The sequence below is a fragment of the Macaca nemestrina genome, chromosome 8 (genome assembly GCF_043159975.1).
Source record: "Macaca nemestrina isolate mMacNem1 chromosome 8, mMacNem.hap1, whole genome shotgun sequence".
NCBI lineage: Eukaryota > Metazoa > Chordata > Mammalia > Primates > Cercopithecidae > Macaca > Macaca nemestrina.
This window is the reverse complement of record NC_092132.1, coordinates 124,101,076-124,127,177: the sequence shown is the minus strand read 5'-3', so window position 1 is coordinate 124,127,177 and position 26,102 is coordinate 124,101,076. Positions and strand designations below refer to the sequence as shown.

Genomic DNA, 26,102 nt, shown 5'->3' with positions numbered 1-26,102 from the left:
GTTATACTGATCCAGGCAGCAGTTAATGGCGGGATTGGAGGAGAAAAGTGGATGTACGTGTCAGATACTTGAGAACAGAAAGCTGGTATCGGTTCTTAGGAACAGATCTTGAGAGCATGGAAGGTGTTTTCCTCAATCTCAGTGTTTCCTTCCTAGAAAGGAGTTTGTCTCAGCCCTTCTTCTTCCTCTTAAGAGTGAGCTGCCACAGAGAAGAATTCTCTGCAGGTCCTCCTGGCGTTGACGGAGCTGGGAGTGCTGCCCAGGAGTGGGTGGGTGAGTGGATCTCTGTCTTCTATTATAGTTTGGATGCAGGTCCATTTGGCCCTCACACTGGATTAAGTCCTTAACACTTCTCTATCGATAAAGCTAATATCTTGGCCGCCATATTTACTCTTCGGTTTATTTCTCTAACTCTGGGCAGAGAAGAGAGAGACACTATTTATTAGAGAGTTTTTTTTTTTTTTTTTGAGACAGAATCTTGCTCTGTTGCCCAGGCTGGAGTGCAGTGGCATGATCTCGGCTTGCTGCAACCTCTGCCTCCTGGGTTCAAGCAATTCTCCTACCTCAGCCTCCTGAGTCACTGGGACTATAGGTGCATACCACCAGGCCCGGCTAATTTTTGTATTTTTAGTAGAGATGGTGGTTTCACCATGTTGACCAGGCTGGTCTCAAACTCTTGAACTCAAATGATCCGCTCACCGAGGCTTCGCAAAGTGCTGGGATTACAGGCGTGAGCCATCGTGGCTGGCCCTTCTTGAGACTCCAAACAGATTGGATATGGGTGATGGGGCTTGATGGATGGATACGATTTTTTTTCAAGTTTTAAAAGGAGTTTATTGAAGAATATTCTTAGGAAGCCAACAACTTTTGAATTGTCATTTTTTAAATGTTATGTTTTCTTTTCATGCTGTATAATAAAGGTAACGTGTAAGAGGCTATGAGTTACAAGTTTCTTCCTACTGGAATTCTCTGGGAGAGCACAGTATAGTCATTTCTACAATGCTAAAATAATTTGTTTTAAGTTTCTTCTCTGCTTCTCTTCAAAGAGTGATGAATAATAACAGAAGACAGCATTAAAAACCCATTTTCCCCCATCATTCTGTAGTATTGGAGCCAGTATTTTTACCATCACAGTCTACTATTTTTGCTTCATCCACTTTAATAAGTTCTGTCACCTCTCTGAATTCAACATCATTCAATACAAAAGTCCACAGATTATCACAGAATCTGTATGTATTTAGAACGCTCCTGAAATTGACTCTGCTCCTAACCCTCTGAGCCAATGCTGAAGTTATAGCCTTATCAAACTGAAGTAGAATTTGTAGGTGGTCTGTTGAGACTGTATGAGCTCATCTAGGATCACCTGAAGACTGTTTCCCAAAGCAGTATTTCTGTGTAACTGATATGCCGTGGCTTAGGAAAAATTGCTCCAACTGCCTTTCTTTTTCCTTTTAGCTTTTTTGTTTGTTTGCTTGCTTGTTTGTTTTTGAGACAGAGTCTTGCTCTGTCACTGACGCTTGAGGGCAGTGGCACGACCATGGCTCACTGCAGCCTCTGCCTCCCAGATTCAAGGCACACACTACCATGCCTGACTTATTTTATCTTATTTTTTTTTTTTTTGAGATGAGGTCTCCCTATGTTGCCCAGGCTGGTCTTAAATTCTTGGGCTCGAGCAATACTCCTGCCTTGACCTCTCAAAGCACTAGGATTATAGGCATGAGATCCTACACCTAGCCAAAAAATTGCCTTTGTTATTCAAGCTTGCATTGAGGTACTGTGGGGAAAGGGCTTTGTGCTGCAGAGCAGAGAGAAACCACCAGGAGCCCAGCAGGATGTTCCTACTTCCCCAACCACAGAAACCCAGAGGAATACGATTTTGATAGAAATGGAAGGAAAGACATTACAGGTGTGGGGACAATATAAGTAAAGAAGCAAGATGGCTGGGCACTGTGGCTCCCAATGCCTGTAATCCCAACATTTTGGCAGGCCAAGGTGGGCAGATCACCTAAGGTTGGGAGTTCGAGACCAACATAGTGAAATCTCGTCTCTACTAAAAATACAAAATTAGCTGGGCACGGTGGCACATGTTTGTAATCCCAGCTACTCTGGACTCTGGAGACTGAGGCAGGAGAGTCACTTGAACCTGGGAGGTGGAGGTTGCAGTGAGCTGAGATTGTACCATTGCACTCCAGCCTAGGCAACAGAAGAGTGAAACTCTGTCTCAAAAAAAAAAAAAAAAAAAAAAGAAGCAAGATGACAGAAAAGCATACAAGGTATGACTGTGGAAAAGGGAATGAACCAATCCAACTAGAGCTGAAGATGTGTGTGAGGAAGTTAAAGTAGGGCTGGAAAGATGGTTGCATTCAGGTTATGGAAGGTGCAGAGGGCCATGCTAGAGTCTATGGATCTTATCTTATAAGCAAAGGAAAGTTACTGTAAGGTTTTCAAGTAGGCAGCATGAGCTAAACAACTTGTGGTGTGTAGAGCAGATTAAGCACAGAAACCAGTCAGGAGATTATTACAAGGTCCTGAACTGGTGTGACAATGATAATGAAGGAATAAATGCAGACATGTGAAGGAAGAACTCACAGGTCTTTCTTGGAAGGTCAGATGGAATGAGTGAGGGACAAGAAGAATCCAGGATGGCTCCAGGGTTTGTGGCCTCGATGCCTGGAGAATGGGAGTGGCATATGAATGTCAGGAGGAAGATGATGAATTTGGCCTTAGGCGCACTAAATTTGGAATGGAAGAGGGCTATCCAGGTGGAAATGTCCCGTAAGCTTTTGGGCATGAGAAAGACGTGGATTTACAGTTGTAGGGAAACGGTCCCTTACCCTATGGGGAAGAAGAGGGAAACCCCTCTGCAACGTCCCCTTTCCCATCTGAATTTCTAGTGCCTAACATGCATGAGGAGCTCTGTCATGCTTGTGAATTAATGATTGAAGAATGAAGGTTCTGTTCGCCACTTTGGCTTGAGATGCAGTCTTCCCAGGGCAAGGGGCGACTGAGATTCCTAAAGAAGACCCTGATGTCTGTAACCAGAAAGGGGTCAGTGACAGGGGACAGAAGACAAAGTGAGGGACAGATAAGTGGCTGTCTCAGCATGTGGAGCTGACACTTAATGCCTATCTGTCAGGACATGGCTCCAGCATAACTTTCTTTTATGGCTACAGCGTAGCTTCTCTGGGTAGGGACTCCTAAAGAGACTGTTGATATAAGTGGCTTCAGGCATCTATAAGCTTAATATACCTTCCAAGAGTGGGAGACAAGAAGACGGAAGAAGATGGTTTTCTCATCCAGACGCAAGAATACATTTTACTTAATGGGTTAAACACTTAAAAGTCAAGGATACAGAAACCATATTCAGTAAGGAAGGAACAGTCTTTTAAACAAATGGTGCTGGGAAAATTGGATATCTACATCCAAAAGAATGAAGTTGGATGCTTACCTTATACTATATACAAAAAAAGAAGTCAAAATGGACCAAAGACTTGAATTTGCCTGGGCGCGGTGGCTCACGCCTGTAATCTCAGCACTTTGAGAGGCCGAGGCAGGCGGATCTCCTGAGGTCAGGAGTTCAAGACCAGCCTGGCCAACATAGTGAAACTCCGTCTCTACTGAAAATAAAAAAAATGAGCCGGGCGTGATGGTGGGCACCTGTAATCCCAGTTACCCGGGAGGCTGAGGCAGGAGAATTGCTTGAACCCAGAAGGCGGAGATTGTAGTGAACTGAGATCTCACCACTGCACTGCACTCCAGCCTGGGCTACACAGCAAGACTCCGTCTATTAAAAAAAATAAAATAAAATAAAGACTTAAATTTAAGAGCTAAAAACTATACAACTCTTAGAAGAAAACATAGAGGCAAACCTTCATGACCTTGGATTTAGCAGTAGTTTCTTATATGTCATGCCAAAAGCACTGGCAACGACATAAAAATAGATAAATTAGACTTCATTAAAATTAAAAACTTAATAAAATAAAATTAAAAATGTTTGTGCATCAAATGACATTATCAAGAGAGTGAAAAGACGATCCACAAAACAGGAAAATATTTGCAAAGCATATATCTGATAAGGGTTTAATATCCAGAGTATACATAAAAATCTCTTACAACTCAACAACAGGAAGACACACAACCTAATTTAAAAATAAGGAAAGAGGCCGGGCGCGGTGGCTCATGCCTGTAATCCCAGCACTTTGGGAGGCTGAGACAGATGGATCACCTGAGGTCAGGAGTTAACAGTCTGGACAACATGGTAAAACTCTGTCTCTACAAAAAAAAAAATACAAAAATTAGCTGGGCATGGTGGCCTGCACCTGTAATTCCAGCTACTCGGAAGACTAAGACAGGAGAATTGCTTGAATCCAAGAGGCAGAGGTTGCAGTGAGCTGAGATCGCGCCACTGCACTCCAGTCTGCGTGACAGAGCAAGACTCCATCTCAAAATATAAAATAAAATTAAAAATAAATAAAAATGAGAAAAGCACTTGACTAGACATTTCTCCATACAAATTGCCAAAAAGCACATGAAAACATGTTCAGCATCATCAGGCATTAGGAAAATGTAAACTGAAACCACAATGAGATACCACTTCACATCTAGTAGTGTGGCTATACATTTTTTTTTTTTTTTTTTAGTCGGAGTCTCGCTCTGTCACCAGGCTGGAGTGCAGTGGCGCGATCTTGGCTCACTGCAACCTTCCCCTCCCAGGTTCAAGCAATTCTTCTGCCTCAGCCTCCTGAGTAGCTGGGATTACAGGCACATGCCACCATGTCTGGCTAAGTTTTGTATTTTTAGTAGAGATGGGGTTTCACCATGTTGGTCAGGCTGGTCTCGAACTCCTGACCTCGTGATCTGCCTGCTTCAGCCTCCCAAAGTGCTGGGATTACAGGCGTGAGCCACCAGGCCTAGCCATAAATTTTTGTTTTAACTGAAAATAACCAAGCATTGGAGATCATTTGGAGAATCTGGAGCCCTTGTGGTATTGCTGGTGGGAATGTAAAATAGTATATCCACCGTGAAACCCAGCCTGACAGTTCCTCCAAAAGTAGAACATAGAATTACCATATGATATAGTAAGTCCACTCTGTTAGTCAGCTCTGGCAGCTATAACAAAATGCCATAAACTAGGTAGCATAAACAACAAACATTTATTTTTTTGTTTATTTTTTCTTGAGACAGGGTCTCCGTCGTTCAGGTTGCAGTGCAGTGATGCCATCTCAGCTCACTGCAACATCCGCCTCCCAGGTTCAAGCAACTATCCTGCCTCAGCCTCCCAAGTAACTGGGACTATAGGCACCTGCCACCACACCTGGCTAATTTTTTTGTATTTTTAGTAGATATGGGGTTTCACCAGGTTGGCCAGACTGGTCTTGAATGCCTGACCTTAAGTGATCCACCCACCTTGGCCTCCCAAAGTGCTGGGAGGCCAGACATGGGCCAACACGCCCAGCCACAGACATTTATTTCTCACAGTTCGGAGCCTGGAAGTCTGAGATCAAGGCACTGGCAGTTCAGTGTCTGGTGAGGGCCACTTCCTGGTTCATAAAGGGCGGTCTTCTTGCTGTGTCCTCACATGGCAGAGAAGAGACACAAGCTCTCTTGGGACTCTTGTAAGGACACTAATCCCATTCATAAAGGCTCCACTGTCATGAGTGCATCTGATCCTAATTACCTAATTATCCTAATTACCTGCCAAAGACCCCACCTCCTTGCAAAATCCATATGCTGAAATCCCACCCCATAAGGGTGGGATACAAGCATATGGATTTTGAGAGGACACAAGCATTCGATTCTGTGGTACATTCTTTGGTACATACTCCAAATAATTGAAAGCAGGGACTCAAACAGGTTCTTGTATATCAATGTTTACAGCAGCATTTTTCACAATAGGCAAAGGCAGAAGCACCCCAAGTGTCTATCAACAGAGTCGAATGGATTTTTAAAATGTATTATATACATACAATAGAATATTAGTCTTAAAAAGGAGTGAAATCCTGATACATGCTACAACATGGATGAACCTTGAAGACATTAATGAAATAAGTCAGACATTAGCCAGATGTGGTGGCGCACACACGAGTAGTCCCAGCTACTTGGGAGGCTGAGGCAGGAGGATCCCTTGAGCCCAGAAGTTTGTGGCTACAGTCAGCTATGACTGTGGCACTGCACTTAGTAACAAAGCAAGATGAAAGAAAGAAAGAGAGAGAGAGAAAGAGAGAAAAGAAGTAGGAAGGAAGGAAGGAAAGAAAAGAAGAAAAGAAAGAAAAAGAACCAGACACCAGACATAGGAAGACAAATCTTGCATGATTCACTTGCGTTAGATATCTAGAATAAATAAATTCATAGAAATGGAAAGTCAAACAGAGGCTCCTAAGGAGTGCGGTAAGGGCAAATAAGGAGTTATTGCTTAATGGGTGCAGAATTTTGTTTAGGGTGATGAAAAAGTTTTAGAAATAGAGTTGTGATGGTTGCACAACATGACACTACATTTTAAAATGGTTAAAATTGCGAATACTGGGGCCAGGTGTGGTGGCTCATACCTGTAACCCCAGCACTTTGGGAGGACGAGGCGGGTGGATCATCTGAGGTCAGCAGTTCTCCAAGACCAGCCTGGCCAACATGGTGAAACCCTGTCGCTACTAAAAATACAAAAATTAGCCAGGCATAGTGGTGCACGCCTGTAACCTCAGCTACTCAGGAGGCCGAGGCACGAGAATCGCTTGAACCTGGGAGGCAGAGGTTACAGTGAGCCAAGATCACACCACTGCACTCCACCCTGGGTGACAAAGCAAGATTCCTTCCAAAAAAAGTTTTTTTTAAGAATTGCAAATATTTTACCACAAGAAAATCAAGAAGATTCCTTTCACTATTAATTAAACATAATAATCATAGCTATCATTTATCAAGTGCTTCCTACATGCCAGGAGATTTACCAGGATTATTTTATTTATCCTCATAAGAACCCTTTAAGGGGCATGTATTATTAGCCTTATGTGATATATAAGGAAACTAAGGCTTTCAGAAGTTAAATAATTTTCCCAGGGTCACAAAGCTGGTAAATAATCAGTTCAAAACTAAAATGATTTCACGTTACTTAGTTGGATGTTAAAGGAATTATTATTTATTTATTTGTGGTTGAAGTTCAAGTTTGTATCTGAAAATAATTTTTTTTAAGAAAATAGTAGGCCGGGCGCGGTGGCTCAAGCCTGTAATCCCACCACTTTGGGAGGCCGAGACGGGCGGATCATGAGGTCAGGAGATCGAGACCATCCTGGCTAACACGGTGAAACCCCGTCTCTACTAAAAATACAAGAAAATTAGCCGGGCGAGGTGGCGGGCGCCTGTAGTCCCAGCTACTCGGGAGGCTGAGGCAGGAGAATGGCGTGAACCCGGGGGAGCGGAGCTTGCAGTGAGCCGAGATCGCGCCACTGCACTCCAGCCTGGGGCACAGAGCAAGACTCCGCGTCAAAAAAAAAAAAAAAAAAGAAAATAGTAATAGGACTAACAATTATGTGGTTTTCAAACAACACTGAAATACCAGTTTTTGCTTGTGGAATTGTAAAATTTTAAAAATACATGACAAGCAATGTTTTTCAGGATTAATGAATCAGAAACCTTTGAACAACAATTTGGCAATTTAACTTGATACAATCCTTTAAGAAAGATATTTGGCAATACATACCAGATTTTTTTTTTTTTTTTTTTTTTTTTTTTTTTTTTTTTTGAGACGGAGTTTCGCTCTTGTTGCCCAGGCTGGAGTGCAATGGTGCAATCTCAGCTCACCGCAACCTCCCCTTACCAGGTTCAAGCAACTCTCCCGCCTCAGCCTCCTGAGTATCTGGGATTACAGGCACGTGCCACCATGCCTGGCTAATTTTTTAAATTTTTTGTAGAGATGAGGTTTCTTCATGTTGGTCAGGCTGGTCTCGAACTCCTGACCTCAGGTGATCCGCCCGCCTCGGCCTCCCAAAGTGCTGGGATTACAGGCGTGAGCCATCGCGCCTGGACAATAATATCAGATTATTAAACATTCATTTTCAAAGTAGTTTTACTTCTGGAAATGGTTTCTAAACTAGATTCTGTGTACAGGAAGAAATTTTTAATGCAAAGGTGTTCATTGAAGTTTTATTTATAAAATGGCAAAAAAATAAAAAAAATCTAAACTGTCAAACAATTTTTGAATGCTTAGAAAAGTTATTATGGCCGGGAGCGGTGGCTCAAGCCTGTAATCCCAGCACTTTGGGAGGCCGAGACGGGCGGCTCACGAGGTCAGGAGATCAAGACCATCCTGGCTAACACGTTGAAACCCCGTCTCTACTAAAAAATACAAAAAACTAGCCAGGCGAGGTGGCGGGCACCTGTAGTCCCAGCTACTCGGGAGGCTGAGGCAGGAGAATGGCGTGAACCTGGGAGGCGGAGCTTGCAGTGAGCTGAGATCCGGCCACTGCACTCCAGCCTGGGCAACAGAGCGAGACTCCGTCTCAAAAAAAAAAAAAAAAAAGTTATTATATATTTATTCAATGGAATATCATATTTCTTTAAAATATCTACTTATGTAATATGGGGAAATACTTTTTTACAATGTTAAGTTTTTAAAACTACATACAAAATTGGGTGTCCAGTGTAAGTATAATTCAGTGAAAATATACAGAAGAAAAAAATCACTTTAAACCAAAAATGTAAATATGAGATTATTTTTGTGTAGTGGAATTCTACAGTTCTTTCCTCTTTCATCCATTTCTTTTTTTTTTTAATTAATTAATTTATTTTTTTTGTTTTTTTTTTTTTGTTTGTTTTTTTGAGACGGAGTCTCTCTCTGTCGCCCGGGCTGGAGTGCAGTGCCTGCATCTCAGCTCGCTACAAGCTCCGCCTCCCGGGTTTACGCCATTCTCCTGCCTCAGCCTCCGGAGTAGCTGGGACTACAGGCGCCCGCCACCTCGCCCGGCTAGCTTTTTGTATTTTTTAGAGACGGGGTTTCACCGTGTTAGCCAGGATGATCTCGATCTCCTGACCTCGTGATCCGCCCGACTCGGCCTCCCAAAGTGCTGGGATTACAGGCTTGAGCCACCGCGCCCGGCCATTAATTTATTTTTTTGAGATGGAGTTTCACTCTTGTAGCCCAGACTGGAGTGCAATGGTGCAATCTTGGCTCAATGCAACCTCTGCCTCCCAGGTTCAAGCGATTCTCCTGCCTTAGCCTGCCGAGTAGCTGATATTACAGACTTATGCCACCACGCCTGGCTAATTTTGTATTTTTAGTAGAGATGGGGTTTCTCCATGTTGGTCAGGCTGGTCTCGAACTCCCATCCTCAGGTGATACGCCCGCCTCAGCCTCCCATAGTGTTGGGATTACAGGCGTGAGCCACTGTGCCTGGCCATCCATTTCTTATCCTAAAGTGAGTGTGCATTACTTTATAGTTGTAAAATTAAAAAACTGTTTTTTAAAAGAAAGATATAGTTTAAAAAGACCAAATTTGGCTGAGTGTGGTGGCTCACATCTATAATCCTACCATTTTGCGGGTCTGAGGTGGGAGGATTGCTTGAGGCCAAGAGTTCAAGACTAACCTGGTCAACATAGCAAGACCCCTGTTTCTATTTAAACAAATAAATAAATAATAAAAATACCAAATCCATATTCCTCTTTCGAATTACTGAGTAAAATAAAATATTTTCTTTTTCCACTTTCAAAGATGGTATTTTTTTTTTATTATGTCTTGAGGGCATTGGTGTGATTAAAAAGACAGATAAATGACCAAGAATTCATGAGTCATCAAATATTGCTCCCTGATGTATCAGGAGAAAATCTCAAGCCTTGAGATTAATAGTAAAATACCATTTAAAAAGTCACTTAAATCTACCCAAACTGAATATTCGGTGCCTCATTTATTGTTTTGTAAAGACATGCTCAGTATATCAATGCTGTGAAACTGAAACAAGTTTCAATAACTGAGAGCAATAGAGGCTTCACTAAGTCAGAGACCCAGCCAGATAAAATTTTGAAATGATTAAAATATCACAAAGGTCCAAGGCTGATGTCTGTAATCCCAGGACTTTGGGGAAGTCAGGATGGGAGGATAGCTTGAGGCTAGAAACTGGAGACCAGCCTGGGCAACGGTTCAAGACCTGGTCTCTAAAAGAATTTTTTTAGTTAGGTGGGCCTGGTGGCATGAGCCTATAGTTCCAGCTACTTGGGAGACTGAGGTGGGAGGATCACTCCAGCCCAGCAGTTTGAGGCTGCAGTGAGCTATGATGGTGCCATGCACTCCAGCCTGGGCAACAGAATGAGGCCCTGTCTCAAATAAAATAATAAAGTAAAAATCAGAAAGAGCTGAAGACAAAATTGGTGTAGGAAGCCCATGACTGATTTAAGCATCTGGATCACTGTGTCTTCAGATTGATGGCTGTGCCTCAGGTGACCCTGGGATAAAGCTGGCCGAGAGATGGGGAGGAGCTGATGACTCAATCAAGCTGAGACTCAGGTATAATTAGGTGAACCTTTATACCAAATGGACATCACAAATCTGTGATTTGATCTGCAAGGGATTTTATTTTTACCCGGACTCTGTCCTATGTCAAAACTTGCCGATTATTTTCATTAATCCCATGACAATTTTATACGAGTCTAAATCCTCTTACTTTCAAATATCCTTATTTAGCCATTAGATTTTGATGGATTGATTTTAATTTTTAATAATGAGTATATTCTATATTTTAGACCAGGGAGCATGAAGCCATTATGCAGTTAATGAGTTTCATCATTATTTACGATACAATAAACTGTGTGTTTATTTAAATTGGGCATACATTAACATAAATGCACAGAATATTTTTTAAAATTCCTCTCTACGCTATTTTATGGCACATGGCAAAGTTTAATGGTAGATGGAAAGAAAGAAAGAAAGAGTAAGAAACGAGACCCTTGGGTAGCCTGAAGGATCAAGATAGGACCAACTTGGATTCATTAGGGGGCAGCTTTGTGGGAAGGGCTCAGGTGAGCACCCACAGATTGCACTGAGGTGCTATACTCTGAGGTTGTGATAAACAGACTTCCCAGCCCCCGCAGATCTTTCCTGTAGATTTATCACAGTGCCTGGGGTTCTGCCATTCAGAATTTTCCCTATAGTCTTGAAGGTTAATCATGTTTACAGTTCTACTTTGAAGATTGCAAAGCACCTCTAGGAACCCTTCTTAGCTAATCCCTTGGGGCAGGGGCTGTAACCAGTTGATCAAGCTTGACTGGTGCATCTTTTCCGGAAGAGGCAGTAGCACTGTTAAGAGCTCAGGCTTCAGAGATTAAATCCCTGCCTCTGCTGAGAGTGGCCTGGGGCAAGTTATCTTCCCTAAGCCTCAGTTTCTTCATCTATAAAGGAAGGATAATAATATTTACCTGGAAGGGCAGTCATAAAGGAAATAAAAAATACGTGGAAAACACTTAACCACAACAGATGGTCCCCATTTAAGGACAACAGGCGGGTTGAAAGGCAGCTGTTAGCCCTTCACTGAGCATGTGCGCCTCCCTCAGCTCAGGTGCATCCTGGCAGGTGGGCTGGGGAGAGTATTTTCAACTGCTGGGAACCCTACTTCCCTGCCAGCTGTGAGCTGTAGGGAAGGGAAGCCTAGGCGGACCAGGTCAGCACCTCCTCTAACATCCAACTTCACCTCCATGAAATCAACACCCTCGCAATCTTGGTATCCTGGGAGACTGGAGAGGGGCCCTAAATGGGAGGGTTCCCAGAAGAAACTTCACCAGCTAGAGAATTCTGCCTAGGGAAGAGGTGTGTGTGTGTGTGTGTTTGTTTGTTCTTTCTCTGTTGCCCCAGTTGGAGTACAGTGGCACTATCTCAGTCCTCTACAACCTCCGCCTCCAGGGTTCCAGCGATTCTCATGCCTCAGCCTCCCCCCGCTAACTTTTTGTGTTTTTAATACAGACAGGATTTCACCATGTTGGCCAGGCTGGTCTCGAATTCCTGAGCTCAAGTAATCCTCCCTCATTGTCCTCTCAAAGTGCTGGGACTGCAGGCGTGAGCCACCACACTTGGCCTGTTTGTTTTTTAGAGACAGAATCTCTGTCGCCCAGACTGGAGTGCAGTGATGCAATCATAGCTCACGGCAGTCTTGAACTCCTGGGCTCAAGCAGTTTTCCCACCTCACCTTCCCAAGTAGCTGGGACTACAGACATGCATCACTACACCCTTAATTTCTTTGTACAAATGAGGTCTCACTATGTTGCCCAGGCTGGTCTCAAGCACTTTTCCTGCCTAGGCCTCCCAAAGCGCTGGGATTACAGGTGTGGGCCACCGCACCCAGCCTTAGGGGATAGGTTTTAATATTCATTTTCTAGCTCTAGGAAAGGTTGGTGCCCATGAGTCATCAGGGCTCTTGGCCACTTTCATCTTTGCACACTGGGTCTGATGTTGCCAGGGACAGATGAAAGTGTGGCAAATTGGAGAGAACAGGGAAAGCATGTGTCTCCAAGACTCTACCGAGGAAGGTCTGTTTCTTCTAGAAAGCCTGAAGACAGATGCCGTGACCCAGGACTCTGACGCTTACTGGTACGTGTAACTGTCTACCTTGGCCTCTTTTCTTTTCTCTTATACATTATCACTACTGCATCTTCAGGAGGGTTTTTGACCTAGAGGTCCAAAACCTGGCAATCCATCATCTGCACAGATTCATTTGTTTTCTAGAATAAGAGATTCTCACACACCAACTCCTTAGAGATTCTGATTTAGGAAGTATGAAAGGCTTAGGGGCCAAGAGTATAAATTCTGGAGACAGATTGCCTTGGTTCCAATCCCAGCTCCCTGGCTTACTATGTGTGCATGTGAGCAAGTCACTTATGATCTCTGCACTTCAGTTTCTTCATCTATAAGATTAGGATAATAACAGTACCTGGCAGAGGGGCTAACAGGGTGAAATGAGTTATTGTTATTAAGCAAGGCACAGGGCCTAGAATTTGGTAGGTATTTTTAAAAAGGCTGTTGATCATGAGACACAGACCAGCTGAGGAATCACTTTGATACAAAACTATTTCTAATTAGCATCCAACCATTGGTCTGTAGTGTAATTTCAGAAGTCGAAACAGGAGATTCAGGGACATCAAAGAATAATTTTTGGCAAGTTCCTGACGCTGACAAGAAAGATGAAAATTAGGAGGCATTACTTTTTGATCACTCCTTATATGGATACATTTATGAAACACTGGACAATTTTCAAGGTAAACCATTGAACATCAGGAAGCACAAAGTCAAGAGAGAAGAAAAACCTAAAATTACAGGATTTCACATGACAAATCAAAAGTAAATTAATCATTTTTCACTGACCTTAATCACAGGGAAAAAAATTAATCATTGTCAGAAATGTTTAAAACTGCTTGAGTACTTTCCAAAGGTTCCAGGGAATGAGATGTATTCATCATAAGATGAAGAATTCCATCAAATTTGATCCAGGTGCATTTAGAGCAGCACACCTGTCTACGACAACTATACCAGCTTCTCTAATGGTCAGAAATTGAATGTAGACACCACAAAGAGGGAATTTTAGTACTTTTAGCTGCTTAGTAGGTCATCCGTACATCCGAACTTCAGAGGTGCCTTGTCAGACATTTTTCATAGCTTCTCCCTTCCCTGTTTTGCTTTTTATTCTTTTTTCTTTTTATCTTTCTTTGAGACAGGGTCTTACTCTGTTACCCAGACAGGAGTACAGTGGTACAATCATAGCTCACTGCAGCCTCCAACTCCTGGGCTCAAGCAATCCTCCTGCCTCAACCTCCTGAGTAGCTAGAGCTACAGGCATACGTCACCATGTCTGGCTAAGTTTTTTATTTTTATTTTTTGTAGAGATGGTGTCTTGCTATGTTACCCAGGCTGGTCTCCAACTCCTGGCCTCAAGCAATCCTCCTTCCTCAGCCTCCCAATGTCCTGAGATTACAGGCATGAGCCACTGCACTGGCCACATTTCTTTTTTTGTTTTGTTTTGTTTTTTTGAGATGGAGTCTCACTCTGTCACCCAGGCTGGAGTGCAGTGGCACAATCTCGGCTCACTGCAACCTCCGCCTTCCAGGTTCAAGTGATTCTTATGTCTCAGCCTCCTAAGTAGCTGGGATTATAAGCATCCGCAACCACACCTGGCTAATTTTTTTTTTAGTAGAGACAGGGTTTCACCATGTTGGCCAGGCTGGTCTCAAACCCCTGCCCTCAAGTGATTCACCTGCCTCGACCTCCCAAAGTGCTGGATTACAGGCAGGAGCTACCACGCCCAGCCAGATTTTTCTTAATCACCTTCTCCAAATTCCTTTCTCCACCTTTTGAATACTGTCATTTACTCTTCTAAGCTATTACAAAGCAATAAGCTATTGCAAAAATTTAAGTTTTTCATTTTTATTTTTTGTAGAGACAGGGTCTTGCTATGTTGCCCAGGCTGGTCTTGCTATGTTTTATCTTTTGTAGAGACAGGGTCTTGCTATGTTGCCCATCTAGGCCTCCCAGTGTCCTGGGATTATAGGCATGAGCCACTGCACTGGCCGCCTTCCTTGTTTTTCTCATAATTACCTTCTCCAAATTCCTTTCTCCTCATTTTGAATACTGTCATTCACTCTTCTAAGCTATTGCAAAACCATCCCTGCTACTATTAAGCATGGCACCTAGGTATTTACACCTTTTTTTTTTTTTTTTTTTTGGAGATGGATTCTCACTCTGTCACCCAGGCTGGAGTGCAGTGGTATGATCTCTGCTCGCTGCAACCTCCGCCTCCCACCTTCAAGCAATTCTGCCTTAGCCTCCCAAGTAGCTGGGATTACAGGCATGTGCCACCACGCCCAGCTAATTTTTGTATTTTTCTTAGAGACCGAGTTTCACCATGTTGGCCAGACTGGTCTCAAACTCCTGACCTCATGTGATCCACCCACCTCAGCCTCCCAAAGTGCCGGGATTACAGACATGAGCCACCAGGCCTGGCCAGGGTTACACAATTTAAATTACAATTTTTATCCGGATAATTGTAGATGTACATGCAGTGGTAAGAAATCATAGAAAGATTCTTACATTTTGCCCAGTTTCCCCCAAGGGGAATGTTTTGAAAAACTACAGAGCAATATCACAACCAGGTTATTGACAATGCTACAATCCACTAATCTTATTCAGATTTCCTCAGTTTACTGATACTCATTTATGGACATGTGTGTGACTGCTTATTAATATCTATTCAATTTTATCCCCTGTGTAGGTCCAGGTGCCCAGCAACAGGGTCAAGATACTGAATAGTTCTAGCAGCACAAGGATGCCCCTTTGGTTGCCCTTTTATAACCACATCCACCTCTTCCTGCTCCATGCACCTATGGCCCTAAATCCTTTACCCTGGCATCCATTTGTTCTCCATTTCTAAAATTTTGTCATTTAGAAAATGTTTTGTAATTGAATCACATATTATGCAATCTTTTGGGACTGGCTTTTTTGACTCAGTACAATTCCCTGGAAATTCATCAAAGCTGTCACACGTATCAGTAGTTCGTTCCTTTTTATTGCTAAGGAGCAGTACTCCATTGTACAGCTCTTTCACAGTTTGACTATTCACCTGTTGAAGGTCATATGAGTGGATTTCTTTTTTTTTTTTTGAGATGGAGTCTTGCTCTATTACCCAGGCTGGAGTGCAGTGGTGCAATTTCTGCTCACTACAACCTCCGCCTCCCAGGTTCAAGTGATTCTCCTGCCTCAGACACCTGAGTAGCTGGGACTACAGGCGCCCGCCACCACGTCCAGCTAATTTTTTGTGGTTTTAGTAGAGACAGGGTTTCACCACGTTAGCCAGGATGGTCTTGATCTCCTGACCTCGTAATCTGCCAGCCTCGGCCTCCCAAACTGCTGGGATTACAGGCTTGAGCCACCGCACCCAGCCATATGAGTGGATTTCAATTTTTGCCTGTGACAAGTAAGGCTGTGAACCTTCATGTTCAACTGTGTGAATGTAGGTTTTCATTTCTCTGGGGTAAATGTCCTGCTGTACAATTGCTGGGTCATGTGGTGATTGCCTGTTTAGTTTTCTGGGGGTTCCTTGGTTTTTGGTTTTTGTTTGGAGACAGGGTCTCACCCTGTCACCCAGGCTGGAGTGCAGTGACATGCTCCCACCTCAGACTCCCAGAGTGTTGGAATTACAGGCATGGACCACTGAGCCTGGCAGTTGTTTAGCTTTATAAGAGACGGCCAAACTATCTTCCAAAGTGGCTGTACTATTTTACATTCTCGCCAGCAATAAATGAGTTCTCCAGTTTCTCTATAACACCATAAGCCCTTAGCACTCACACTTTTAGGCATTCTGATAGCTGTGTGGTGGGGGGATATCTCATTGTGGTTTTCTTAAATACTTCGCTCTCTCTTTTTTTTTTTTTTTAATGAGCAGTTTTAGGTTCATGGAAAAATTGAGAGGAAGCTATGGAGAATTCTACATGCATAACATACCCCATTATTAACATGCCCCACAGGGTGTTACATTTGCTACAACTGATGAACCTACATTGACACATCCTTATCACCCAGAGTCCATAGTTTACATTAGGGTCAACTCTTCGTGTTGAACATTCTATGGGTTTGAACAAATGTGTAATGACATATATCCATCATTATAGTATCATACTAAGTGGTTTCACTGCCCTAAAAATTCGGCTGGGCACAGTGGCTCATGCCTGTAATCCCAGCACTTTGGGAGGCCAAGGCGGGCAGATCACCTGAGGTCAGGAGTTCGAGACCAGCCTGGCCAACATGACCAAACCCCATCTCTACTAAAAATACAAAAATTAGCTGGGCGCGGTGGCGGGCGTCTGTAGTCCCAGTTACTCAGGAGGCTGATGCAGGAGAATCGCTTGAACATGGGAGGCAGAGGTTGCAGTGAGCCGAGATCACACCACTGCACTCCAGCATGGGCAGCAGAGTGAGACCCTGTCTCAAAAAAAAAAAAAAAAAAAAAAAAAAATTCTCTGTGCTCTACCTGTTTAACCCTCCCTCCTCCCAATTTCTGGCAACCACTGAGCTTTTTACTGTCTCAGTAGTTTACCTTTTCCAGAATGTCATACAGTTGAAATTGTATAGTAGATAGCCTTTTAAGGTTAGTTCCTTTCACTTAGTAATATGCATTCAAGGTCCCTCCATGTCTTTTCATGACTCGTTTCTTTTCAGCATTGAATACTATTCCATTGTCTGGATGTACCACCATTTATTTTTCCATTCACCTATTGAAGGACATCTTGGTTGCTTCCAATTTAGACAATTATGAGTAAAGTTACTATGAACATCTGTGTGCAGGTTTTTTTTTTTTTGTGGACAGCAGTTTTCAACTCATTTGGGGAAATACCAAAGACTGCAATTTCTGGATGGCATGATAAAAGTTTTTATTTTAGTTTTTTTGATTGTTTGTTTGTTGAGATGGAGTCTGTTGCCCAGGCTGGAGTGCAATAGCGTGATCTCAGCTCACTGCAACCTCCACCTCCTGGGTTCAAGCGATTCTCCTGCCTCAGCCTCCTGAGTAGCTGGGACTACAGGTGTGCGCCACCACACCCAGCTAATTTTTTGTATTTTTAGTAGAGATGGGGTTTCACCAGGTTGCCCAGGCTGGTCTCAAACTCCTGGCCTCAAGTGATCAGTCTGCCTTGGCCTCCCAAAGTGCTGGGATTACAGGTATGAGCCACCACGCCTGGCCAAGAGTGTGTTAGTTTTATAAGGGACTGCCACAATGTCTTCCAAACTGGCTGTGCCATTTACATTCCCTCCATCAATGAGTGGAAGTTTGTATTGCTCCACATCCTTATCAGCACTTAGTGTTGTCAGTGTTTTGGATTTTGGCCAAACAGTGGCCAAAATCTATTTGTTTTGGCCAAACAAATGGATTTGGCCATTCTAATAGGTGTGTTATTGTTGCTTTAATTTGCCTTTTTCCTGTTGACATATGATACAGAGTTTATTTTCATATGTTTATTTTTCATCTGTATATCTTTTTTTTTTTTTTTTTTTGAGATGGAGTCTCGCTCTGTTGCCCAGGCTGGAGTGCAGTGGTGCGATCTCAGCTCACTGCAAGCTCCGCCTCCTCAGCCTCCCGAGTAGCTGGGACTACAGGCGCCTGCCACCACACCCGGCTAATTTTTTTTTTTTGTATTTTTAGTAGAGATGGGGTTTCACCGTGTTAGCCAGGATGGTCTTGATCTCCTGACCTCATGATCCGCCCACCTCAGCCTCCCAAAGTGCCGGGATTACCATCTTATTTAGTGAGGTGTCTGTTAAGGTCACTAGCTCATTTTTAATCAGGTTGTCTTTTTCTTATTGTTGAGTTTAAAGTATTCTTTGTATATTTTAGATAACAGTTTTTTATCACACTTGTCTTTTGCAAGTATTTTATCCTAGCCTGTGGCTTTTCTCCTTATTCTCTTGAGAGTGACTTTCACGGAACAGAAAAGTTTTAATTTTAATTAAATCGAACTTATCAATTCTGTCTTTCATGGATCATGTTTTTGATGTTGTATCTAAAAAATAATCACAAAACTTGAGGGCATCTTGATTTCCTTGTATGTTATCTTCTAGGATTTTTATAGTTTTGTGTTTTACATTTATGTTATCCATGTTGGGTTAATTTTTGTGACGAGTATAAGATTGTGTCTAGATTATTATTATTTGCATATGGATGTCCAGTTGTTCCAGCACCATTTGTTGAAAATGTTCTTTTTGCTCCACTGTATTGCTTTTTTCCTTTGTCAAAGATCAGTTGACTATATTTATGTGAATCTATTTATGGGCTCTCTATTCTGTTCCATTTATCTTTCTTTGTGTATTCTTTTATCAAACCACACAGTCTTGACTACTGTACCGTTATAGCAAACATGGAAGTTGGATAGTGTCACTCCTCCAATTTTGTCCTCCAGTAGTATTGTGAGCTGTTTTGGGTCTTTTGCTTCTCCATATAACTTTAGAATCAGTTTTTCAATATCCACCAAGTAAGCTGCTAAAATTTTGAGTCAGATTACATTGAATCTACAGATCAAGTTGTGAAGATCTGACATGTTGTCAATATTGAGTCTTCCTATCCATGAACATGGAATATCTCTCCATTTATTTACTTCTTTGATTGTTTTCATCAGAGTTTTGTAGTTTTCCTCACATAGATTGTGTATGTATTCTGTTAGATTTATACCTAAATATTTTGTTTTTGAGGGTGTGCTATGATTTGGATATGGTTTGTCTCCCCAGAAAATGTTGCACTTGGTCTCTAATGTAGCAGCGTTGGAAGGTAGTGCCTTTAAAGCATGATTGGGTCATTAAGATTGATCAATCTTTTTTCTGAAAAAACTGGGTTAGTTCTCTTGGGATGGATTAGTTCCCAGGAGAGTGGGTTGTTACAAAGCGAGGTTGTCTCTTGTGTTTGGACTCCTTGTGTGCACCCACTTCCCCTTCCACTTTTGAAACATGCCTCCAGATATGTTTCATGCTTCCACATGCGTGCTTCCCCGATGCTGTGAAGCAGCAGGAGGCCCTCACCAGATGCAGCCACCCATCCTGGACTTCTTAGTCTCCAGAACCTCTTTTCTTTATATATTTCCCAGACTCGGGTATTTTGTTATAGCAACAGAAAATGGACTAAGATAAGGTGCTGATATAAATGGTATTGTATTCTTAATTTCAAATTTCCCTTGTTAATTGCTAGTATATAGGAAGTAATTGACATTTATTTATTTATTTTTTTTTTTGAGACAGTCTCACTCCATTGCCTAGGCTGGTGTTCAGTGGCACAACCTTGGCTTGCTGCAACCTCTGCCTCTTGGGTTCAAGTGATTCTCCTGTCTCAGCCTCCCAAGTAGCTGGGACTACAGGTGCACATCACCACACCTGGCTAATTTTTGTATTTTCAGTAGAGACGGGGTTTCACCATGTTGTCCAGGCTGGTCTTGATCTCTTGGCCTCAAGCAATCCTCCTGGCTCAGCCTCCCAAAGTGCTGGAATTACAGGCAGGAACCACCATGCTGCAGCTGAACACCCAGCTGAAGCAACTCACTTTTATATATTATCATTGTGTCCTGCAGTCTTGCTATAACAACTTACTAGCTCCAGGAAAGGTTTTCTGGAGTGCGGTGGCATGATCTCAGCTCACTGCAACCTCTGCCTCCCAGGTTCAAGGGATTCTCCTGCCTCAGCCTCCCAAGTAGCTGGGACTACAGGCTTGTATCACCACGCCCAGCTGATTTTTCGCATTTTTAGTAGCGACAGGGTTTCACCATGTTGGCCAGGCAGAACTCCTGGCCTCAAGTGATCCGCTCACCTTGGCCTCCCAAAGTGCTGGGATTATAGGCATGAGCCACCACGCCTGACCCTGGTCAATTCTACATAAACTACCAGATCATCTGTGAACAGATTTTTTTTCTTTCTTTCCAATATGTATAGACTTTCCCTCCTTTTTCTTATCTTACTGTGTTAGCTAGGACTTCCAGTACAATATTGAAAATCAGTGGTGAGGCCAGGGTCAGTGGCTCATCCCTGTAATCCCAGCACTGTGGGAGGCCAAGGTAGGCAGATTACTTCAACCCAGGAGTTTGAGACCAGCCAGGGCAACATGGTGAAACCCTGTTTCTGCAAAAAAAATACAAAAGTTAACTGGGCATAGTGGCATGCACCTACCTGTAGTCTCAGCTGCTCAGGAGGTTGAGATGGGAGGATTAATTGAACCCAGTAGGTGGAGGTTGCAGTGAACCGAGATCACACCATTGCACTCCATCCTGGGCAACAGAGTGAGACCCTATCTAAGAAAAGAAAAGAAAAAAAAAGAAAAGAAAAGACAGGAAGGAAGGAAGGAAGGAAGGAAGGAAGGAAAGAAAAGGAAGGAAGGAAGGAAGGAGAGAAAGGGGAGGGGAGGGGAAGGGAAAGGAGGGGAGGGGAAGGGAAAGGAGGGGAAGGGAAGGGAAAAGGAAGGAAGGAAGGGAGGGAGAAAGGGAAGGAAGGAAGGAAGGAAGGAAGGAAGGAAGGAAGGAAGGAGTGATCCATTTTAAATTAATTTTATTTATGGTTTTTTTTTTTTTTTTTTTTGAGACGGAGTTTCACTCTCACCCAGGCTGGAGTGCAGTGGCACGATTTCAGCTCACTGCAACTTCTGCCTTCCTGGGTTCAGTGATTCTCCTGCCTCAGCCTCCCAAGTGGCTGGGATTACAGGCACATGTCACCACACCTGGCTAATTTTTGTATTTTTAGTAGAAATGGGGTTTCACCATATTGGCCATGCTGGTCTCGAACTCCTGACCTTGTGATCCGCCCACCTCGGCCTCCCAAAGTGCTGGGATTACAGGCATAAGCCTACCATACTGTCTTAATTATGGTAGCCGTATAGTAAACCTTAATATTGGATAGAGTGATTCCTCTCACTTTATTATATATCAAGATTATTTTAGCTATTCCAGAGCCCATTCCTTTCCACATAAATTTCCGAATAAGTTTGTCCATGTATACAGAAATGCTTTCTGGGGTTGTAATAGAAATTGTATTAAATCTGTAGATTAATTTGGAAGAATATTTTTATTATGTTGAATCTTTCAATCTATAATCATAGTAGGTGTCTCCATTACTTTTTGTTTCCTTTGATTTCTTTCATCAGGATTTTGTAATTTTCAGCACATATATTAAATAAAATATATTTAGAAATATATCTAGCCCAGGTGCAGTGGCTCATGCATGTAATCCTAGCACTTTGAGAAGCCAAGATAGGTGGATCACTTGAGCCCAGAGGTTCGAAACCAGCCTGGGTAACATGGTAAAACCCCACCTCTACAAAAAAAAAACAGAAAAATTAGCCAGGCATGTGACCCATGCCTGTAGTCCCAGCTGTAAGGTGAGAAGACTGCCTGAGCTCAGGAGATCAAACCTGCAGTGAGCCATGATCATATGACTGCACTCCAGGCGGGGCAATAGAACGAGACTCTGTCTCAAAAAAAAAAAAAAAAGCAATCTATCTAAATATTTCATTTTGTCTGAGTGTCATATGGAAATGCAAAAGTTTTTTTGTGTGTTGATCTTGTATTCTAAATCCTCACTAAACTCATTTAGTTCCAAGAGATTCTTTGTAGACTTCTTGGGATTTTCTACACAGGCAATTATATTATCTGCAAACAGAGATAGTTTTGCTTCCTCCTTTCTAACCTGTATACTTTTCTTTTTCTTGCCTATTGCAATAACTTCCAGGACCATGTTGAAGTGGTGAGAGCAGACTTCCTTGCCTTTTTGTGGTGATCTTAGTGGAAAAACATTCATTCTTTCATCATTAAGTATGATGCTAGCTCTAGATTTTTGTTTTTGTTTTTGTAGATGCTGTTTATCAAGTTTAGGTATTTCCCTTCTATTCCTAACTTGCTGAGATTTTTTTTATGAATCAATGTTGGATTTTACACTTCTTTGTTTTTGAGATGAAGTCTCACTCTGTCACCCAGGCTGGAGTGCAGTGGCACACTCTCAGCTCACTGCAACCTCCACCTCTTGGGCTCAATTGATCCTGCCACCTCAGTCTCCCAAATAGTTGGGACTACAGACACATGCCACCATGCCTGGCTAATTTTTTTGTACTTTTCGTAGAGATGAGGTTTCGCCGTGTTGCCCAAGCTGATCTCACACTCCTGGGCTCATACAATCTGCCTGCCTTGGCCTCTGAAAGTGCTGGGATTACAGGAGTGAGCTACGGTGCCCGGTCAAACATTTTTTCTACATCAAATGGATAGAGTTGTATGATTTTTCTTCTTCAGCTTGTTAATATGGTGAATTACATTGATTGATATTCAAATATTGAACCAACCTTATATACCTAGAAGTCCCACGTGGCTATGGTACCTAATTCTTTTTATACATTGTTGGATGCAGTTTGCTAATATCTAGTTTAGATTTTTGCATTTAAATTCATGAGAAATATTGTTGTATTCTTTTTTTGTACTGTCTTTGATTTTAGTATCAGGGTAACACTTGTTCCATAAAATGAGTTGGGAAGTGTTTGCTCCTCTTCTCTTTCCTGGAAGAGATTGTGTAAAATGTGTGCTGATTATTCTTTAAGTGTTTGATGGAACTCTCCAATGAAACTAAGCCCGATTTTATTTATTTATTTATTTATTTATTTATTTATTTATTTATTTACTTACTTACTTACTTACTTTTCTGGTAGGGATTGAGAGTGAGTAAATTTTTTTTTTCTTTTTGAGATGGAATCTCACTCCGTCACCCAGGCTGGAGTGCAATGGTGCAGTCTTGGCTCACTGCAACCTCTGCCTCCCAGGCTCAAGCGATTCTCGTGCCTCAGCTTCCCAAGTAGCTTCCCGTAGTGCATCACTACGCCTGGCTAATTTTTTATATTTTTGGTAGAGATGGGGTTTTGCCATGTTGCCCAGCTGGTCTCGAACTCCTAAGCTTAGGCGATCCATTTGCCTCAGCCTCCCAAAGAGAGAGAGTAAATTTTTTGGAACAGTTTAGATTTACAGAAAAATTGAAAATATGGCATAGTTTTCAAATACTGCATATCCATTTTCCCCATTAATGTCTTAGATTAGTATGATACATTTGTTAAAATTAATGAATAATACTGACACATTATTATCAACTAAAATCTATACTTTCTTCAGACTTCCTTAATTTTTACCTAATGTCCTTTTCTTATTGCAGAATTCCATCCAGAATACCACATTACATTTAATTGCCTTGTCTCCTTAGGCTCCTCTTAGCTGTGACAGTTTCTCAAACTCTCCTTGTTTTTTGTTTGTGTTTGTTTATTTAGGGTTTTTTTTGTTTTGTTTTGTTTTGTTTTTGAGACAGAGTCTCACTCTATTGCCCAGGCTGGAGTGCAGTGGCATGATCTCAGCTTACTGCCGTCTCTGGCTGCCTTCCAGTTTCAAGTGATTCTCCTGCCTCAGCCTCCCGAGTTGCTAGGATTACAAGCGCCCGCCACCATGCCCAGCTAATTTTTGTATTTTTAGAAGAGACAGGGTTTCACCGTGTTGGCCAGACTCATCTCAAACTCCTGACCTCAAGTGATCCGCCTGCGTCAGCTTCACAAAGTGCTGGGATTACAGGTGTAAGACACCGCGCCCGGCCCTTTTACTTAGTTTTTATTTCATAATCTTAACTCTGCAATTCAGCTAGATGTAAAAGGGAATAAGGAAAATATAGAACCCAAAGAACTGCAGTGAGGGTACAAAGATTATAGAAAGCTGCAAGTGAATGGGGTGGTGAGATGCTCTCCTGAGCTATAGAAGGAAAGGCCTGGTAGTTAAAATAAAACACAAGTCAAATTTATTAGAATGATCCACAGTCAGCAATGGTGATCTTCTTGCTGGTCTTGCCATTCCTGTACCCAAAGCACGCCATGGCTTCTGTGATATTCATGCCTTCTTTCACCTTGCCAAAGGCTACATGCTTGCCATCCAACCAGTCAATCTTGCAGTGCAGATGAAAAACTGGGAACCGTTTGTGTTGGGTCCAGCATTTGCCATGGACAAGATGTCAGAACCCGTATGCTTCAGGATGAAGTTCTCACCATCAAATTTCTCCTTGCAGACAGACTTGCCACCTGTACTACTGTGGCGCGTGAAGTCAACACCCTGACACATAAACCCTGGAATAATTCAGTAAAAGCAGAAACCCTTATAACCAAATTATTTCTCGTCAGTGCTCAGAGCATGAATGTTTTCTGCTGTCTTTGGAACTTTGCAAACAACTTAAAGGAGATGCAGCTCAAAGTCTCGCCGTCAATGGCGATGTCAAAGAACATGGTGGGGTTGACCGTGACTTGTGGCATAGGACTATGGGTGGCCCCAGCATCTGCAAAGCATCCTTGTTTTTGATGAGCTTAACAATTTTAAGAAGTTCTGATAAGGTTTTTCTTTAGAATTTCTCTCCATTAGAATTTTTCTGGCCGGGCGCGGTGGCTCAAGCCTGTAATCCCAGCACTTTGGGAGGCCGAGACAGGCGGATCACGAGGTCAGGAGTTCGAGACCATCCTGGCTAACACGGTGAAACCCCGTCTCTACTAAAAAAAAATACAAAAAACTAGCCGGGCGAGGTGGTGGGCGCCTGTAGTCCCGGCTACTCGGGAGGCTGAGGCAGGAGAATGGCGTAAAAACCCGGGAGGCGGAGCTTGCAGTGAGCTGAGATCCGGCCACTGCACTCCACCCTGGGCGACATAGCGAGACTCCGTCTCAAAAAAAAAAGGATTTTTCTGATGTTTTTCTTATTTGAGACTGAAGTTATAGGTTTCAGGGAGAAAAACCGCAGACAGAAAGCGACATATTCATCTCATCATATCCAAGATACATGCTGTCGGCTGGGTGCGGTGGCTCACACCTGTAATCCTAGCACTTTGGGAGGCCGAGGCGGGTAGATCACCTGAGGTCAGGAGTACAAGGCCAGCCTGGCCAACATGGTGAGACCCCATCTGTACTAAAAATACAAAAATTAGCCAGGCGTGGTGGTGGGTGCCTGTAATCCCAGCTATTTGGGAGGCTGAGGCAGGAGAATCACTAGAACCTGGGAGGCAGAGGTTTTAGTGAGCTGAGATCACACCACTGCACTCCAGCCTCAGCAACACAGCAAGACTCTGTGTCAAAACAAACAAATTTTAAAAACCACACAGAGAGATACACATGATTCTGTGTTGCAAACTAACTTCTGAAAATTCTGTATTCCTGGCCGGGTGTGGTGGCTCACACGTGTAATCCCAGCACTTTGGGAGGCCAACGCATGTGGGTTACCTGAGGTCAGGAGTTCGAGACCAGCCTGGCCAACATGGTGAAACCCTGTCTCTACTAAAAATACAAAAACTATCTGGGCATGGTGGCACACGCCTGTAATCCCAGCTACTCGGGAGGCTGAGGCAGGAGAATTGCTTGAGTCCAAGAGGCAGAGGTTGCAGTGAGCTGAAATCGTGCCACTGCACTCCAACCTGGCCAACAGAGTGAGACTCTGTCTCAACAAAAAAGAAAAAAAAATTCTATATTCCTCTCTCAGAGATTCACAACTCACAATTGTATATTCAAGACTCTGAGAAGTCCTGTTACAAGGAAACACTCTTACTATTGCTTAATCTGGAGTTACTCAGATCACACAACT

General features: G+C 42.8%; 1 pseudogene; it reads right to left on the bottom strand.

Annotated features, from left to right (window-relative positions):
• Nucleotides 1-1,094: 1,094 nt before the first annotated feature.
• Nucleotides 1,095-24,792, bottom strand: LOC139355603 (transcription initiation factor IIA subunit 2 pseudogene; annotated as a pseudogene).
• Between the last annotated feature and the right edge of the window lie 1,310 nt (nt 24,793-26,102).